Genomic DNA, 17,503 nt, shown 5'->3' on the forward strand with positions numbered 1-17,503 from the left:
AGAGTAGCTTCACAAGGGAAAAAACCCAATCCTACTTTAAATTCTATTTTATTATGCAAAAATCTTAAAGAAACATCTAGAAATAAATTATCAAGAAAAATCTGGATATGTTTAAAAATCAATGAACTATAGTCCTTGACATATAACTTTTCCACAATTCAACATATGAAAGACTTTTTCCTTCCCTTTTTTCTTTGTATTAGTACTTGAATTAAAACTTTACCCTTTTTTTGAACAAAAATAATCAAGAAAAATCCTGCTAAAATCAATGAACTATAGTTTATTGACATGTATCTTTTCAACAGCTCAACACATATGCCTAATATTTTCCCTTCCCTTATATCTTGAAACAGTATCTGATCAAAATGTTACCCCTTTCATATGCAAATATCCAGAAAAATCTGGTTAAGTTTAAATTCAATAGGCTATAGGCCCCAATAAGAAGTTTTCCACGAGTCAACACATGAAAAGATTTCTGCCTTCCCCTGTGTCTTGAGGAGGTGTTGACTTATAATTCTACCCATTTTATAAACAAAATTAACAAAATAGCCTTCCCTTTTTTCCTTTATGCATTAGTCTTTGAATTAAAACTTAACTCTTTTTATGGTATTTCTAACAAAACAACCAAAAATTATTAAAATAATAGTCAATCTTTAAAAATGATTTCTAATACATGGAATAACAATAGTATGATCATAAAACTTCTGATTTCAAGTTATTTCGGTTTAAGATCTTCCAAAAATAAAGGTCTTTAAGTTAAGTAATAGAACCAATTTTAGCTACATGTCTTAGACAACGAAACTACTTGAAATCACTAGTCCTATATTTTCTTCTTATATTGTTGTGCAAATATGACATCTTTGTGATCACTTTATTATTTCAATTTATTGTTAGTCACATTGGGTTAACACCCGATCACTCTTGTGCAAATATCTCAAATGAGGGGAAGTAAAATTTTCTGGTAACCCTCTGCCTGGATAGTAGAATCTGCCTGGCTAGTAGGAAATTAGGCCTATAAAAGGCAGCCCAAATGGGCTTAACAGGCAGTTGTGATACAACCCTTTAATTATTCACAACTCAAGCCTTGGGGAATAGGATGGGATACAAATTTTTGAAACATTTAACTTGGCTTCTCCTTTTTGAGATTTTTGGCAAACATGCCTAAATTAAAATAGATTTTTGTTAAATAATTAGAATTTTTCCATTTCCTTAAAAATAAAAATCTGAAATATTAAAAAACTTTGTTTGTATCTTAAGTATAGGGAGGGAGTTAATTGGGTTAAGGCCCTTATGGGCCTATATTTAAAACAGTCATTAAATTAGTCCACCGGGAATAAAATTCGCTCAAACCAAAGATAACACAACAGGACTCATTCTAAAGGGTCGCATGATGGTTAGCGGGTGCCCACTCTAGTGGAGTATTCTTAGGAATATAGTCACAGCTTACTCTGAGGTTATGACGATTTTATTTCTCTAGTAGTATAATTCCTAACCAAAGATAACACAACAGGACTCATTCTAAAGGGTCGCATGATGGTTAGCGGGTGCCCACTCTAGTGGATTATTCTTAGGAATATAGTCACAGCTTATTCTGAGGTTACAAGGAATTTATTTCTCTATTATTTTATGCTAGACTTTAAGATAACACAACAGGACTCATTCTAAAGGGTCGCATGATGGTTAGCGGGTGCCCACTCTAGTGGATTATTCTTCGGAATATAGTCACAGCTTATTCTATAGATCTTAGCATAAAATATTAGGGAATTTCATTAATTTACGCCAAGACTTTAAGATAACACAACAGGACTCATTCTAAAGGGTCGCATGATGGTTAGCGGGTGCCCACTCTAGTGGATTATTCTCAGGAATATAGTCACAGCTTACTCTATAGATCTTGGCATAAAATATTGATGAGTTTTTATGTTTAATATTAACTTAATAATTTGGTTACTAATAAATGTATAATCGTTGAAGTACAAGCCCAAAACTACCCATAGCACATTATTTTCGGAATAGGTTTTTAGGTAAGTTATATATCTACTGCTTAGTGATTTATTGTCTTGTGATTTGGTTTAAATATAGTTAGTCATTTCATTGGATAGTACGTCTAATCAGCTAGGTATTAGTGTTTCACTGAATCAGGCTTGGACGGGAACAGGAGGTGAGAGCACCGTAATTTAGTCATAGTTGTGTGATTAAAGAGTACGGCTGTTTCGAGAACCAGGTTGTGAAGCAGTCCCCAATAAACTTTTTTGGGGGGATTTAAAAATTAATTATTAGTGTTGCTGTAGTCATTTTGACCGGAGCAAAAGCTCTTTTTTTTACTTCGGTTAATATTGTGGCTTACAGAACATTTTTATATAATTCACTTTATATTGATACAATAAAAAAACATTACTCTGTTCATTGGAAATAATTCTTTTTCCAAAACAATTAATTTCATTGAAAAATCTAACATTTACGATAAAACAAATAATTCTGAAGTCTAACCAATAAGAAGTCTTGTTTTATTTAAATTCTTTACAATTCAAAAAAAGAGTGTTTTCACAAAGTGACTTATTTCCAATGTAGTTAAATAATTTTTATTTAATTAAAATGAAAAGAATGAAAACCATACACATAAAAGATACATACTTTTTAAAGTTATTTTAAAAAATAAGTTTGAATAATCTTATTTTATATAACATTTTTATATGTGACAAAAACAAATTTGTTGTATTGCATAAACATTTGTTGTCATTTAACCCTTTACAGCCATTTTTTATGTTTTTAAAATAAGTGATAGAACACAAACATGTTAATGTTAATTCATTGATATATTACAAAGAATTAATTTCTTAATGAATTAATTTAGATGAAATCATAAGGCCTAATTTTACTTTATACCAGAATACAAGATTTATGAAGCAAAACAATCTAAAAGCTACGAATTTTACCCCAATAAAAAAAGACCTTTTGCTCTGGTCAAAAATAACCAGAGCATCAGTAAAAATTAATTTTTAAATCCCACCAAAAAAGTTTATTGGGGACTCAATTCAAATTTAGGCTCTGCAGTCCGATTCTACTGTTGTCATAGTATATTTTTTATATATGTTTTAAAAAAAGGTTAAAAACATTTTAAAATGATTCGTTGGTCAGTTGTAGAAATCGACGCCTCATGTTAATGACGTTACTACTGCTATGTCAGGCGGGTGACACCAAAAGTAAGAGTTGGAAGTCCAGTAGGTATATTCCCTGAGAAGCACAGCCTTTTGGGTCCAGCGGTTACCAACTTATTCAGTATAAGATGAACAGACAGACGGGCAGACATTGTTCTGCTTTATAATATAGATATGTAAATTTTAGAGAAAAAATTATCGGTTTGAAAACCTATCGTTTAACCCTTTCGTGTAGTCTTAAACAGGTATATAAAGGGATAAGACAATGGCCGATAAATAGATGTACATCCCCAGTAATGATAAACAAAACTATCCTTTATGTAGATAAAAAATATTGATTGAAACGTTTCAATACTCGACATATGAATCAACATTACTTTAAAGTCTCCATAGTGAAGCAAACCAATAAGAAAAGATTATTATAAAACTTTGGGGACTATTGTAATAAACAGCCCATTGTCCACTCTCTCCCTCTCTAGGTCTTAAATCTTATCTCCAAATTTATTGTTCTTTTCCTTTGACCAGTAAAATTTCTTTTTTGATAAACGACCATCTTTTATACGCGTAGCATTTTTTTATTTTACCATTCTGTCTGTTTGTTTACAATAGAATATTCGTGGATATTATGACAGGGAAAAATTGTCGTCAATTTAGGTTGCTAATGTGGGAATCATTTATTGGTCAGTTCGTCCATCCAGTAAGAGAGAAGGGGATAGGGAAAAATGGGTGGATGGTTGTTATCATTATTTTAGCCAACTCCAAGTATCATTTTATTAGAGTACATGGAAATCTGGTGCAATATCCAAGTAATAATATATCGATTATCAACAGTGTCATCAATTTTCTCAGGGGTTTGCTTAAATTGTTATCAATAAAAAGTAAAGCAAAATAACATTAAAATTTGCTACCAGGGATAAGACAATAGACTATTAAAAGATGCTCATTCCCCAATTGTGGTAAACAAAATCAGCCTGAAAATGTTTTGAAATTACCCTTAATAATAATTTAGTTTTTAAGCCAACGAAAAACTTATTTATCAACCTTAGGTACCAGTGTAATTTACACTTCAAAATCCCTTCCCTTCCTTAAAAAAAATATATATTATTAAAGAAATAGGTTGTTTTTGTTATGCTACCAATAAATATGATATTCCTTGTTCTGTGTTACATTATAGTGCAATTTCTGCTACACTTTACATTATTTTTATATTCAGTGGTTTTAATAGTGTTTTATAAAACAACTAGCGGCTTTGCCCCTAGATACCTTTAGGGGCACTTGAGGAGGGGGGACTTGAATCCCAAAACCCATTTTTTAATTTAAATTTTTTTAAAAAGCAAAAAAAAAATTGTTGGGTGGGGATTTTTTCTAGGGGCGATTTCTCTTGGGAGGGTGGTGGTACCCTCACCATAAATAGTTAAAAACCTTCCATGGACCTATAAGAAACTTTACTGTAAAGGAGAACCATATCGTTTCAGAGGTTCGCGAGATCCTTTGCTACAGACAAAAAAAGCTTACTAATATATATAATAGGATTTCTCTTGGGAGAGTGATGGTACCCTACCCATAAATAGTTACAAACCTTCCATGAACCTTTAAGAATCTATACTGTAAAGGAGAACCATATCGGTTCAGCGGTTATTGAGATCCTTCGGTACAAACAGACAGACATATTTCTACTTTGTATTATAGATATGTTGAATTGTTGCTTTGTTATTCAACTAGCGACTGCGTCCCTAATATCTAGGTATATTCGAAGGGATATGAAAGGTGAGAAAAATAGCTTAAAACCACAACGACTTTTTTATATAAATGAAATAGCCTAAAACCATCCCAGGACCTATAAGAAGCTTCAATCTAAATGAGAACCATATCGGTTCAGCGGTTACAAACAAAAAAAGCCTATTACTTTATATAATAGGATGAAGAATATGTGTTCTTTAAAATCTCAAAAACGCCTGAACTAATTAGTGTACAATTCTTAGAAAGGACATTTAATGTGATAATATGAGTAAATAAAAAACTTCTATTTCAGAATAATAATTAATTAATTAGCTTCAAGATAAATAACTACACTTTGATATATACTGTACAAATTCTTTTAGATAGATATATTGGTAGATAGATAGATAGGTAGATAGATAGATAGATAGATAGATAGAGAGATAGATAGATAGATAGATAGATAGATAGATAGATAGATAGATAGATAGATAGATAGATAGATAGATAGATAGATAGATAGATAGATAGATAGATAGATAGATAGATAGATAGATAGATAGATAGATAGATAGATAGATAGATAGATAGATAGATAGATAGATAGATAGATAGATAGATAGATAGATAGATAGATAGATAGATAGATAGATAGATAGATAGATAGATGGATAGATAGATAGATGGATAGATGGATAGATAGATAGATAGATAGATAGATAGATAGATAGATAGATAGATAGATAGATAGATAGATAGATAGATAGATAGATAGATAGATAGATAGATAGATAGATAGATAGATAGATAGATAGATAGATAGATAGATAGATAGTTAGATAGATAGATAGATAGATAGATAGATAGATAGATAGATAGATAGATAGATAGATAGATAGATAGATAGATAGATAGATAGATAGATAGATAGATAGATAAATAGATAGATAGGAACTGACCTGTAGGTATTTGTAAAAGTCGATGTATAAAATACTGAGATAACCCATCCTCTGTTTTTACTATGTTAAAATAATCTCTAATTAATAAAAAAAATGTTTTAGGCTTTTTAAAAGCGAAGTTCATCTATAATTAGGGTGGGTCCGTACGTCCGTCATTTTGTCCGTAACGGATATATCTTATCGTTAGTATAGGTATGTTAGAATTGTTCTATCTATTTCAACATGTTATAATGATTCCTGTAACAGGTAGGTATTATTTAACCCTTACAGATCGGGCCCCAATTCCCACCTTAATAGATCGGGGGGGGGGTCATATTGACCCCCCCCTCTATCTCGGCTTCTGTTACAGATAAAGACGTAAAATTTTTTTCTGGTGGTTCATGTGTATTTTTAGAGAAAATTACTTTTTCTAGTCATAGCGGTCAAGCCGCTCCTTAGCCGCTTTTTAGCGGCCAGCCGCTAAATTTTAAAACAGCTGTAGAGCGGCCAATTTTGCAGCTAGGATGATCAAATTTTAGGACGAACTTTTATTTTTCATAACAAAAAAATTACTTTTTCTGATCATCGCCGAAAAACGGCAAATAACGGAAACCGTTATTTTCGGCGGTTACGGCGGTAAAACGGCGGTTGGCGGCGCCTATTAATATTTTTATCTGTTTATTGTTGCTCAAGAATTTACCAAAAAAAATTATAGGTCTCTAGCTGTAATAGAAGCCACGATATTCATGATATATGTCTGTAGTAAAAGCCGGACAAAAATCGGCCATAAAGTCGGTCAGGGTGCGGTCAAACGGTCATAACACCACTTTTCTCATAAGGTCATTGATATCTTAGTATTCACCAAAAAAAATTTAGGTTTCAAAAGTCATAATGTAGAAATTAAGATTTATTTAGAATTTTTTTAAAATTTTGGTGCTACCCAACCGACTTTGACCGGACACCACGACCGACACAGACCAGATATCCTAATAAAATCAACTCTTGCCGACGCATAATTACTAAACTTAAAAAGTCATGAAGTCACAACTCTCCATCTTACCTACAAAAAAAATGACATTGAAAAAACTAGAGGGGGGGGTCAATATGACCCCCCCCCCCGATCTGTAAGGGTTAAGCCTGGCAAGGTTTATAAAAAAAAACATGTTGATTTTTCAACTTTAAAAAAAATTGTATGGTTAAATTATGTTATCCCTTTGAAAATTGACAACAAGGTACAATGTTCTAAGCAAAGCATTTTGTATAATCAAGTATTTATTTAAATATGTCATTAACAGTATCCTGTATTTAAGCAATTTGCAACAATTTTTTATCCAATTTTGTTGGTCTTAAAATTTACATTTTCCTTATCGAGATATAACACTCTACAATTTTTGAGGAATGATTTTTAGTTTTAATTTTTGCCTACATTTATTTTGATATTATTATTTTTTTCTCTCGTTAATGTGTAACTTAATGTCAACCTAAAAAAGGCAATATAAACATCTCGGATATGCTTTTTCCACTTTTAGGGAAGCCTACTCAGTGTTTTCAGGTTTTTATGTTTTAAAGCTATCAATTTATGAGTCTCCTTATATATGTTTGGAATAGTACCAAAAGTCTTATAATTGAATTTTTATTGGTTGGTTTATTTAGATTATCTGTTCAAACATTTCAACCATAAAATGAATTTACAGAAGGGGTATTTATTGTATCATAATTGGGGATGTACATCAATTTATCGGCCATTTGCTTATCCCTTTAGATCCCTGACTTTCTTAATGTAACTGCAACTACTTTCAAGTTAATCCATCAATATATCTTTTTATTTGTCTTCTCATTGCATTATTTCTTATAATTCTGTCTAGTGGAATAATATAAAGGGGCAGTATCACGAAAGGTATTTAAACTTAATTTAGTGAACCGCATATTTTTTCCTGGTTAATTGGTTAAACTACATTTATATGGCATATATTTGAAAGAATTTCAATTTTCTACCACGTAGTTTTAAAATATCAAGACTTGAAAATCGTCTTTTTAAATTGAATATATCGCAAAAAGACGATTTTCAAGTCTTGATATTTTAAAAACTACGTGGTAGAAAATTAAAATTCTTTCAAATATATGCCATATAAATATAGTTTAACCCATTAACTAGCACAAAATATGCGGTTCACTAAATTAACTTTAAATGCATTTCGTGAAACTACCCCTTTTCTTTTTTTCTTCATTTGGACCTTTTTATTACCGCCTCTTGATTTTATTGCCAGTTTGGCTTAGAAACCGATTAATATCCGCTGGATTATAACCTGTTCTCAGCGATACTGAATATAAATACTAATCAAATAAAATTAATACCAGTTTTGTTAGCCCGTGCTTCAGCCCCTCGGGCTTAACAAAACTGGTTTCTAAACTTAAAATTTTCATATAAAGCTGTCTAGTATGAACTGAACAATGCAATTAATTTTGGCCAACAAATATGAAGCTTGTAGTAGAATGGGAGGAATAAAAAAATACAGGGAATAAAACTAAATTGGAAATTAGTGGTAGAATTTATTATTATTCCAGGGAGGGAGAGGACATTGAAGTGTAATTACACTGGTACTCAAACTTCTAAAGTTATATAAAAACCTTATAATATTTCATTGCACTTTTATTAAGCATTGATTGGATGGTTCAAACAAGGAATGTCCTAACTTGTCAACCAACAATCAATCAATGTTCCAGAATTTAGAGTTTTTAAATTTATCGTCCATTGTCTTATCCCTTAGGATCCCTGATTATTTGAGACCATGAATTGTTTTTCATAAAAATAACTGTCAACATGGAACTTCAGGCAATAGGCAATGGACAATAAATATTTTTTCTCCCAATTATAATAAATAAAATTACCCCTTTTATAGATTAAAATTATAGGTTGTCAATACTACTTTTTGAACCAAAACAATCAAGATTTTAAAAAAGTACCCAAAAGTATAGAGAAGAGAGCATGTTTATAAAACTTTGGGTACCTTTTTAATTAATATTCCAATGTGTTCTCCCTCCCTGATTATCCATTACACTTTTATAAACATTGCTTTCATATTAACTGGCCTTAAAACTTTGATTGGTTGGTTTTGAACTAAAATTTTAATATTCAGAAGACGTAATTTTTTAAGTTATGTAATAGTAATTTTTTTGTCTAAAGTTTACCCCTGAACTAACTGAGTTCTCCATTTTAAGAAAGCTTGACAAAAGGTCCCTTGATGGTTTTAGGCTATTTTGATGTTTTTAGGCTATTTTATGATGATTTTAGATTATAGTTCCATCCCCGGCATACCCCTTCGAACAAAAAACCCTAAAGTGATAGGGGTGCAGCCTCTAGTACATTAAAAAGTATTGGGTCTCAAATGTGCAATCTATCACTTAAAATAATAGATGTAGGATATACATGGATATATTAACAGGGGAAAATTTTTAGTCATTTTAAGTTGATAATATGGGCCTTATTTATTGGTCAGTCCTTTCATCTAGTAAAAGAGGAGGTGATGGGATAAAGGGGCATTATTATTTTAGCCAGCTGCAAGCATCACTTTACCACTGTACATTAAAATCTGGTGCAACATCCACTATTATTATATATCGAATCTTAAAATTAGTTACTCACAAAATTACATTAGGTAACATAATCCTTTTTCTACTTTACTTTATTTGTTTTTAAAAAGCGAAGCTTTTCTATAATTAGGGTCGGTCCGTCCGTCCGTAACGGATAGCTTTTTTCGTTAATTTAGGCATGTTAGAATTGTTCTATCAATTTTAAATTTTGCATGGTGATTCCTTTAGTAGTTAGGTACGATTTAGAAAGCGTAGCAACTCTATAATCATTACCAAAATTTCCGTACGTCCATTTTAAACATGTTGATTTTTTTACTTTTTTAACAACAAATTTCTATGTGATCTAATCATCTTAATGATCTAATTTTTGGTATATTGATTCTTGGAACAACAAAGTATAATGTAATAAGCGAAGCAACTCTATAATCAAGTCCTAAAAATGTAAATATGTCCATAAACATTATCCTGTATCAATCAGTTTTTCAACAAATTTACTTACAATTTTGCTTCGACTCTTATACATTTATGTTCTGATTATTCAGTTCTGACACTATACAAGTGTTCATGTCCGTTTGTCCTACCGTTTCAGTGCTTTGCTTTCATGGATGTTGTCATCCTTTTTTAACAAAAGGTGTTTTTTCAAACTAACGAAGGATGATTTCGTTCAATTGTATATTTTAGAATAGTGATTATCATTATATCAATAGAGTTAAAAGTGTTACAAGAGTAGCGAAATTCTTAAATTTAAAAAAAAATGTTTTGCCTACATTGTAAATACTTTTTTTTTGGGTGATTTTCTTCAAAGTGCCCATAGAGCACTGAAACCGCCCTCGCACTATTTTCATATATAAAAACTATGGGGGGTGGGTTTTTTTTATGTCTAATCCCTCCAGAGCCCATACCTGCGAGCATAATAAATCATAACCTTATCAAAAGTAAACAAAAACTAACGAAAAACCACCCTCTTACTTATGTTGAATTATGGGGGTTTTGTGCTCTATTTGGCACTTTGTGTAAAACTGCCATTTTTTGTTTGTTTTGAACTTTGAAAAATTTTATTTGTAACTTGTTCGAAAAAGTTAAAGTTTTTTTCTCAACAAAAATACCTAAGTTTTAATGATTTATTATACCATTAAATTTATTAGATTTCTAGCTCAAACAAAGAAAATAATGTTGATGGGTGGGGTAATATGCAACATCGTCCCTAATCATCTTAGGAATAAAAAATCCAAAGATTAGATTAAACTTAAAATATACATAAAAAATGTAGTCAAATTTTTAATGATTTAACGGACCGTATAGAATGTATTTATAGATTTGTATTGCTTTCTTAATTGTTCCTAACTTTTATAGGAATCATCGTGTTTTAATAGGAATTTCTAGTAATGCTCAGATTGCTCTGAGACATGTTGAAAAAAATCATGTATAAACAGGCAATCGCCACCTAAAGGATAACAAAACTATTTTTAATCTTATTATTTTTTATTTAATAACCGCGGAAAACATATTTTTATTCCTGTCTGTTTGTGTGAGAGCATTGGATCTGGGCATTAAGATCTCAGCATCATCTTGAACCTAAATACAAAGATTAGATATACTGCAGTTCACGGTAAAATATTGCTGATAAGGAATATTTCCAAAAATCTATTGATTTTAAAGACTGCTAGCTGCCAAACGGCTGAACGTAAAGACCAATTTTACGAGTTCTTTCTCAGTGAAGCTTTCCCTGTGCATCATTAGATCTTGGCTATTCCAGATTATTTGTAGGCCTTCTTATGTCGCTTAAAATGGTGTGCTGGTATGATCTGTACGTTCAGCCGTTTGGCAGCTAGCAGCCTTTAAAATTAATAGATTTTTGGAAATATTCCTTACCATCAATATTTTACCATGAACTGCAGTAGATCCCAAAATGTTTTTCCAGGCAATTTTCTTCAAAGTGCCTTGACGAACACTGAACACTGAACCCCTCCCCCTGACCCCTAAATAAAATTAGGGAAGATTTATCTTTGTTTCTTGTTTTAGGTCAGATTATACTGGGTAGCCCCAAATGATTAGGGGACCTGCAGGGTTAGTCAAAGAACAAAATTCTAACCCCACCTAGTTATTTTCAATTAATTTAACAAATAAGGGGGGCGGGGTGTTCATTGCTCGATAGAAAATTTGAGGGAAAGCATCACTCTTTAAATAATGGGGCAGTTTTTGTCATACAGCAAAGAGCCTGCAAATAAAACTTTTAAAAATAAATGTATTGTTGATTAGGTTAGGTAAAGTTAGGGTTATTTAAGCACATACGGGCTATACGATTTTTCTAGGGAAGGATGAAGTACCCTTCCCACAAAATTAATTATAAACATTTCCTATACCCAAAAGAAGCTTCACTGTAAAAATATATACAGACACACAGACAGACATCTTGTTACTTTTATATTAGGATAAATACACACATGATTAGATAATTTTTTTTCTTTTGTAAAAATGATATAAATGTTTTTTAAATAGGTTAGGTTATGTAAGGGTTATCAAAGCACTTAAGTGTTATACGATTTATCTTTTTCGATTTTTTGGGATGGTGATAGTACCCTCCCCATTAACTGGTCCAACAAACAGACAGACATCACGTTACTTTTATAAATGTTTAGATATAAAGTAGGGTTGGGCCGGATATCCGATCTGGCCGGTTATCCAGTTTGATATCCGATCATTTTCAATATCCGGCCGGACACCGGATATTAAAACTATCCGGTTACATGATATCCGGCTGATTTTTGACGCCGGATATCCGGTTATCCGGTAAATTGCCGGATATTGAACGTTGGCCAAGTATCCGGCCCTAATATAAAGCTCACCTCAGCAAATGATAGAGCGATAAGAACTGCAAAAATTATGATTGTAAAACCTATTTCTCTCATTCTCATTTTAATTTGATTATGCCATCTGAAAACAATATAATTATTAAAATTTTAGATTAAGAATATATTTATAAATTTGATCTTATTGTGAATATACTTCACAAGATATATAAATTAATAGTATTTTTAGCAATATTTTTTAAATTGTGAATTTGGCAAACTCTACTTTGTGCTAGCATTAAACCTGTTTTGTTGTCTGCCATTTTTAAGGACACACAGAAAACTGTCCCGAATTTGTATTAATTTTGAGGAACAAGACTCCAGTTACGTCATATTTTTCTTTCCCGAAAAAGGGAAGGGGGAAAGAAAAAAAGGGAAGGGGGGAAGAAAAAAGAGATGGGAGAAAAGGGGGGTTTTCCCCATCTCTTTTGAAGAGATTTTCTTCCCCCCTTCCCTTTTTCGGAAAAGAAAAATATGACGTCACTGGAGTCTTGTTCCTCAAAATTAATACAAATTCGGGACAGTTTTCTGTGTGTCTTTTTAAGACATATTACAAATACATTTTTGCACTAACGTATATACAATTTTGATGGTGGTACCCTCCATAAAAAATAGGTCAAAACTTCCCCAGAACCTATGAGAAGCTTCAGCGGTTAGAAAAACCCATGGTCCCATACACACACATAGAGATTCTGAAACTTTTAGCAATACTAAATGGAAAGGGGAAAAGTCGACCCACTCCCAAGTTTCAGTTAAAGTTTTACAAAGAACAGTATAAAAAAAAAATGGGGAGGGGGGATTGATTTTTCATTGGGAAGGTGGAAATACCCTCCACCAAAATAGTTAAAATCCTCCTCTGGACCTATACAAAACCTAACTATAAAGGAGAACCATATCGGTTCAGTGGTTAGCAAGATCCTTCAATACAGAAAAAAAAGAAAAAATACTTTATATCCTAGGATATAGCTATTTACTACGACTCATTTAGATCTGTAATGCTAATTTCCTTTCGGCTATATATTAAATTTTTACTGTATTACAATTTATTGTACTTGCTGATGCTGCACTACTTAAGAAATCATTTTTCCTTGTTTCTTACGCATAATGTCAGACAGACATATTAAAGATTATATAATACATAGAGAGACAGAATATCATTATTTCTCAAACTTTTAATAGGATAATAAAGGTATAAGATCGGTTTCATTAAACTTTAACAGTCGCCCCCCCCCCCCCCTATTATCTCAGTTTTTATAAGAGCTAGAAGGCTAATATTTGTTGTGCAAGTCCCCTGTTTGATAATGAAATTATGACCTTAAGTAAGTCAAAATCAATTTTCGCTTCCTTCACCCTTTTATTTAACAGCCTTTGTTTTTAGGTCCTCTTTTACTTAAAAATTTCAAACGGCTGTAATTTTCTTATTTTTGAAGCTAGAAGAAATTTTTTTTTCAGAAAACGTTTATCTTTATTCAAATTTTATATTAGAAATATCAAAATATAAATTTCAGCGGCCGCAGCTGTACTTGAAAAAACCGGAGGGGGGGGGAGGGCGTTCAATGCCCCTCCCAAACCGTTAAGGGTTAACATTATATAAAACGGAAACAGCGTATAATGTCCAAAAATGTCGTCCTACAATACAAATGATCAATGGTAGGCCAGTATACAATTCACCATTGGTCAATTTCAATGTATACTGGCCTAAAATTGGTCATTGTTATGACGTTATTTTTTTATTAGACACTATACGCTGTTTATATAAAAGTAACAGGATATCTGTTTATATGACTGAAGGATCTTGCTACCTGCTGAACTGATATGGTTCTCCTTTCTCAGTGAAGCTTTCATAAGGTCCAAGAAAGCTTTTTTATTTATTTTGAGTGAAGGCACCTCCAAATATTTCAGAGAAATCACACTTGTAATAAACACCTTCCTAATTTTTTAATTCTTCTGAAAAACTCAAATTGAAAGTGCCCCTAGAGGCCCAGATGTTACACTTCAATAAATGTTATGTTAAAAGGTAGATAGACAAACATACAATTACTTTTGTATAAGGACTTTTAATAAAATTATTTGGAATTCTCTAGCAGTTTTATATATTATTTTTCCATTTGTTAAACTATTAATAATTTTTTCCTTTAAATCTTATAACTTTATTAGAAAGAAAAGTTTATTTCCTATGAATGACAAAAAGTTATATTTAATTATCAAAGTTGAAAAAGTCAAAATCTTTATATTAGATTCTTTTATCAAGTAAGAAGTGTTTACAACAAATAATTTTAAGAATTTTAAAAGTTAGGGAGGGAGGGGACATAAGGCTGTTTATTACACTAGTACCTAAGTTTTATAATAACATTTTCTTATTAGTTGGCTTTAAAACTTTGAGGACTTATATTGAATTTCGATTGGTTGGTTAATTGAGTTGGGTGTCCTAATATTTCTATCAATAATTGTAATCTAAAGTAAGGGTACTTTTGTGTAACATCATTGGGAATGTACATAAATTGGAAAAATAATGAAACTTTTTGTAATATTGTTAATTTGAAGCACTTTGACTAAAAAAGAACATTTAATAATTAATCAACATGCATAATAAAATGGATATATAATTACTTGGATGTTACACCAGGACAAGAATTTAATGTTTTCTACTAAAGTGAAACTCACAGCGGGCTAAAATAACGATGCCCCTTACATCCCCTTTAACCCATCCCCTTCTCTTCTACTGGATGAAAGAACTGACCAATAAATGAGCTTCATGTTAGTAATCTAAATTGACGACAATTTTTCCCTGTCCTAATATCCACGTATATCATATTCATAATAACTTATCTAAAAGTAGCGAAGCGAAGAAATACGGACATACTGACAAAGTAAGTTACAAAGTAAATGCACTTATCAAAGATTAACAAATACATTTATCCACAAAAATAAATTTCTCCCCCGTAAGACAAAGTAAATGTTAGAGTAGATGCTTATGTAAAAAATCTTCATAAAAATTTCTGCCATCTATCTTTAAAATCAGTCATGTAATCACTGAAGAAAAAAGGATGTACACTATGGATGCGCTTTAAGTTTTATATCTTAAATAGAATCCAAGACAATATCATTTCCCCCCAGCTGTACAGACAGACGGACGTATGGAAAGATGGACAAAGCGCGACAAAGACTAAATGTTTTTCTTGGTAAAAGAGCTAAATAGAGCATATAAAGTATATGATATATTATTACTTAGTTGTTGCACCAGATTTTCATGTACTCTACCTCCTTTACTCCATCCCTTCCCCTACCACTGAATAACGGACTGACAAATAAATGAGGTGCATATTAACGACCTAAATTGAAGACAAATTTTCTCCTGTCTTTATATCCACGTTTACTATATCCATTTTTATGAACTCTATATACTATATCCATTACTATTTCATAAAATAATGTACTAAACAAAAGTTTAAGTTAAAGGATACAAAATTCTTAAGTAAAATTAGTTTCAAACTTCAAAATTCTATTTTAGAAAATTAGATGAAATAGGATTTATGGAAATATAGAATTGATAAGTAGCAAAATAGATAGATAGATGGATAAAAACTAAATAAATAGATATATATTGATAGATAGACATATATGACAGAAATAAATAAAAATATTTTCAAAAAGATAATAAGATATAAATGTATATCCTACAATATAAAATATAAATATTAAGTTTTTTTTTGTCTGAAGCTTAAAACATCGACAACTACTGAACCGTTTGTCTTCTCCATTTCGAAAAGCTTCGTATGGCTCATGGAATGATATTAGACTATTTTATTTTAAATTTAAGTATTGGTAATGCTTTAATTGGATATTTTCTTCTTATCTCCTTCGAATACGGAGCCCTAAGATGCTAGTTGAGCAGCCACAAGTAAATAGATATAAACTATCTTGAAAGTCTAAAATTGAATTTTCACTTGCAGGACTAACTTAGTTTTAGGTCTAGTTTGCTTTTACTAAATTATTCATTTTATATATTTACAACTAGCGGCTACACCCTCAGATACCAGAGACCTTTAAAAAGAAAAAGTTTCGGCACCCTTGGAAGGAAAGTCCAGTAAGTCATTCAGTGGCGCCGCCTTGCAAATATTTGTTTGTGATTTCTCTTGGGAGGGAGGTGGTCGTTAAAACCTTTCCGGGTCCCATGGGAAGCTATATTGTAATTCAACCCCCCCCCCTCTATCCCTACCCGTTTCCCCGTTTCCTCATGTCTCTCTTGAGGCCTCTAGGGGCGTAACCGCTAGTGTCAAATAAAATAGAACCAAAGAGCATCTCTTTACCTTTTTATAAGAAAAAGAAAGCTGGCTACACAAGAAACTATTTAAAATATTGTTCTAGTTCAAAGGATTACAAGATTAAAGAACTAAAATACATGGAATTTAGATAGATAGATAGATAGATAGATAGACAGATAGATAGATAGACAGATAGATAGATAGATATATATATATAGATAGATAGTTAGATAGATATATAGATAGATATATATATATATAGATAGATAGATAGATATATAGATAGATAGATAGATAGATAGATAGATAGATAGATTGATAGATAGATAGATAGATAGATAGATAGAGATAGTAATATACATAGATAGAAAGATACATAATTAGGCAGATAGAAAGATAGATAATTAGAAAGATAGATAATTAGATTGATAGATAGTTAGTGAAAACCGGTAGTGAAAAATATTTAAAAATTATCTTCTCTTGACCTTACCCTGTAGCTCAGACCCAAGCCAGACGGTATTTAAGTTATATTATGATATATAATATGTTTCTAGATTAGACATATGAAAAATGAAAGGATGATTAAATATGTCAAAAGCAGGGAAGGAGAGGACAATGGCGAGTATTTAATTCTCTAATTGATTAATTAATAGCGGTTTCGACCCTAGCCTCTAGGGGCTTTGCCCAAAGAGGTAATTTAAAAAAAAATCTAGTGCTGCCAATTTATGTGAAGTAACTGCATAAAAACAATTTTTATGGGGGGTGGAAATTTTCATTTTTTGGGGGGTTGTAAGTGTCCCACCCCCCCCCCCAAGAAAATAGCTTAAAACCAACCGAGGACCAGTAAGTATATTCCCTGACGGACAGACGGATAGACATCAAGCTTCTTTGTATTATAGATAGAGTAGTTTTGCAATTTATAAAATACAAGGGGGGGGGGGGGTAGAGGGCAAATTTATATACTTAACAATCGTACAACCCGA

Source organism: Acartia tonsa, chromosome 11 (assembly GCF_053477335.1).
Source record: "Acartia tonsa isolate MP-2025a chromosome 11, ASM5347733v1, whole genome shotgun sequence".
In the NCBI taxonomy this organism is placed as follows: domain Eukaryota; kingdom Metazoa; phylum Arthropoda; class Copepoda; order Calanoida; family Acartiidae; genus Acartia; species Acartia tonsa.